The sequence below is a fragment of the Lactuca sativa genome, chromosome 4, assembly GCF_002870075.4.
Source record: "Lactuca sativa cultivar Salinas chromosome 4, Lsat_Salinas_v11, whole genome shotgun sequence".
Taxonomy (NCBI): Eukaryota; Viridiplantae; Streptophyta; class Magnoliopsida; order Asterales; family Asteraceae; genus Lactuca; species Lactuca sativa.
Genome location: NC_056626.2, coordinates 157,386,027 through 157,390,122, shown reverse-complemented (window position 1 = coordinate 157,390,122; position 4,096 = coordinate 157,386,027).

Genomic DNA, 4,096 nt, shown 5'->3' with positions numbered 1-4,096 from the left:
TAACATTAAATTAATAGAAAAAGAAATACACAAAGGGCATTATGGTTATTTTATATCTGTCATGGACTACATACGCAACATAAATGCATATCAGGGACGAAGCATGCAAGTTTTAAGCAAACGAGAGACGGTCCGAGTTAATTTTTAAAAATAGGGTCTAAACATGCTTTCTTGCACCTATATAACGGACGATTGGTGTAATTTACCCTTTAATTTACTCTGGAAATTGTCTTATAAGGGACAATTGGTGTAATTTACCTTTTAATTTATTCTGGAAATTGTGTATGTGGACAAAACTCATACTAAAAAAGAGAGGGTTAATATGGTTTGGAAAGTGATAAAAAGGTGGGAAAAAATAGTGATTTGGTGAGAGGGGTCCTTGAAGTCAAAAGATGGGAAGGTTGCTTTTCAGTTTTTCCAAACCTCCTCGATTCGAGGGTATGGTCAACAAGGCCCTATTTCTTTGAAGTACAACATTAAAAATTAGAGTAGAAGTAAAATTTTCGAGTATATTGTTATAATGGTTCTATGGTTTGAATATATTTATAATTTTGGTCTCTAAGTGTAAAATTAAAAGGCTCTATCTCTAAGATTTTTTAATTATATATATATATATATATATATATATATATATATATATATATATATATATATATATATATATATATAGGCATAAGTTATTCTATTCAAAGTAATTATTGTGTTATTGTATACATAAATATGGGCCAATCATTTTACATATTTTAAGAAAGTGATTAATACATATTATTGAATTAAATATAATTGAAAAATATCATCTAATTTAACTAGAACGGTATTTTAGTCAATTAATACAGATTTAATAAAGGAAATTTTCATATTTTAAGGGATCATAGATTCTATTAATTATAAAAATCCGATTTTTACTAAATATAAGGTTTTTAATTCGAACATTCTTACAGAATATGTTTGACTATATTCAAAAATAAAAATATTCTAGAACAATAAAATAATAAAAATATTCTTGAACATATTTCTTGATCATGACTATAAAAATTTCTTGTAGAATAACAAATTCTCGAACCAACAATTGAAAAATTAAAACAAAAATTACATTAATTCTTATAGAATACATGTAACAATTGTAAAAAATTACATTTATTGTTAAAGAATAAAACTAAAAATCTTTCCAATCGGGAAAAAAAAACATCAAAATCTAACAAATACACTAATCCATTTTAAAAGAATAATGTTGCTAAAAAAACACTTTTAATTTTGTTGTCCGTTCTTCAAGCATCAACTTCTGTGAAAACAAATCCAATTGTAGTTTTGAATCCAATAACGCATTAGCAAATGATAAATAAAAAACTATATTCCTTTGGAAAAATATGCGGACTTGTTAACTGCACCAAAACCAATAACCAAAAATTGTAGAACATGTATAATCAATGAGAAAATATCCATATTCCATTCCAACAGAATTAGAATTTGTGTTTCCATTTCGATAGAATTTGAATTCGTGACTCCATTCCGATAGAATTGGAATGGTATAAAATACACACACCGATTTAATGGTTCTAGAACATCATAAGGGGGGAGATGAAGTTCATCAAGAACTATCCAATGACCATTTATACTCTGTTTTAGAAAGGGAAAATGTCACCGTAGCCCTACGAACTTTCACATTTTGGTTTAAAAGGTCCCTATTGTTATTTTTTGGCTTTATAAGGGTATGAATTCTCTTTTTACTGGCTAATTAGGGATTTTTCCCCAATTTTATCGGTTTCTAAGCCTAGTCATCACCTAACTCAGTTACAGAGTCAACTCGTCCAACTCAGATGACACATCAACGACTCACTAACGAGTTGCCTTGCTTGGGCCCTAAGGGTACAGTGTTCACCCAATTCATCACCCATTTTCGTTGCCAAATTTGTGAGATTCACCAAAATATCAGGTTGCCAGCCATCTCATTATATCTTAACATGAAATCGAATTAGAGATTCTTGGATGATGCAGAAGTGTATGGATGAAGTCCTTGACCTGGCTCTCGCCATCGAAATGGTGGAAAAGGCATCCAGGGCCGGGGACAGAAGCCGGAGCCAACGAACAACAATTGACGATTCTTATCCATGATTGTTAAATCTTTTGCTCATCTGTTCTGGAATCGATCTTTGTGAGTAATGGCATTATCGACATTAATTTTGATTTTATCAATTGATTCTTTGTTTAAAAAAAGTCTATCTACTCATTCTCGTTGCAACATCAATTTAGTTTCTTGTTTATGTCATTCGATGAAATTAATGATGATATGACAATTCGATGTTTTAAAGTTTTGAAAATACAGATAATTGTGGTAATGAACTCGACTGATGAGCTGTTTGATCTTAAAATCGTTTTGAAGAAGTGGGATTTAGTGTTTATGATGTGCTGGGTTCCGAATGGTTAATTTAACTCACAGGTTGTGTCATACGATCGAATGAAATCGTGACAGGAACTCAATGGAATGAAATCGCGTTTGTAAGGGTGTTCTTGTGAGTCAAACTAAAAAGGTCAAAATTGGAATTATTGATTTGTGAATGGTGTAATCAGATTTGAAGTGCAGATATCAGAAGCGCAACTTTCATTTGCCATCGGAAATTGAACAGATGTTCTTACGGGTCAATGGGAAAGTTAAAATTATGTTACCTGCGAACATTCGGCTCAGAATTGGCGTTGTGTTTGATTGATTTGGACGAATGGGTTCGTTGTTGGATACTTGACTTATCTCAGATTCTTAATTGGGGGTCGACGGATGCAGCCTATTGAGGTGTGCCAAGGAGTGCGAGTATGTCTCCAGCGGTGGCAGTCGTCGTTGTTTCTTGGAGTTGACTTTCAGAATTGAGATGGAATGATAACGGGGGTTGGGGTTGGGGGAGAGTAAGACGAAGAAGAAGCAATGAGAAAGAAAGAAAAGAAATGATGAATGCTATTTTGAGGGGAAGTGATGATAATGGCGATGGATGCCACATGGTTTTTCTCCCTCAATTTCATGCTCTCCTGTTCGTATACATTAGGTGGCATCTGATCTGGCAAATGAGTTGGATTTTTTTTTAATGATGTGTATAAGATAACTGGCTGATTGTGAAAAGAGTGACCGGGTGACCCCTTCACTTTCTAGAAAATGGCCTTAAAAGCCAGTAAAAAGAGAATCCATGCCCTTATAAAGCCAAAAAATAACAATAGGGACCTTTTAAACCAAAATATGAAAGTTCGTGGGGCTACAGTGACATTGTCCCTTTCAAAAATCAGAAAAATCAGAATAGAAATCAAAAGCATAATCTATTTGAAAAGAAATAAGAGCAAACACCACATCAAAAATTAAATCACATTAATATAAGGCAGGAAGCATACTAAAACCACGTTTTTGAAACAACATTACACACAAAAAGGTAAACATTACCTTGTTGTCATTGAAGAACTCTGCATCCAACATACTAAAACCACATTTAAGGCGGGAAGCATCATCTGCGTTTTTAGATTTTTTGTCACGGATAGAAAACTTAGGACTTGCACTGTCCTGATTGAAAGATAATCCAATTTAGTGGAAAAGTATGAAATATGTGATAGCAGCCTATCAGATGCATTTATTACCTGGATAAAATGGTTCTAGATAGACTTGGAGCTTTTGAAACAACATTTTTCCTATTTTATTATAGGTACTCACCTGTACTTGTAGTATACCAATGGTTAATTCTGATGCAGGGAATTTAGTGACATGGAGTACAGAAACTATTGCTGCTAAACTATTGCTAAACAGATGTACAGGTGTTCATGATATGCAGAAACTATTGCTGCTAGCTCTCTAACAACGAACATTGTGGTGAATCCAGAACAGTTTAGTTGACTAATCATGCCAAAGCTGATTTCTAAATCAATTAGGAACATAAACATCGTAATAAATTTCGATCTACAACAACAATAGCAAAAACAACCACAATATATGTAATATAGGGAGAAAGAGTACCATATCGGGCTATTCGCAAAGGCTCCAGTTGAGGATAGACGGCAGTCTGGAATTGAAGAACTGCTACAAAACAAAAATAGAGTGGAGTGCACGAGAGTGATAAACAGCAAACCA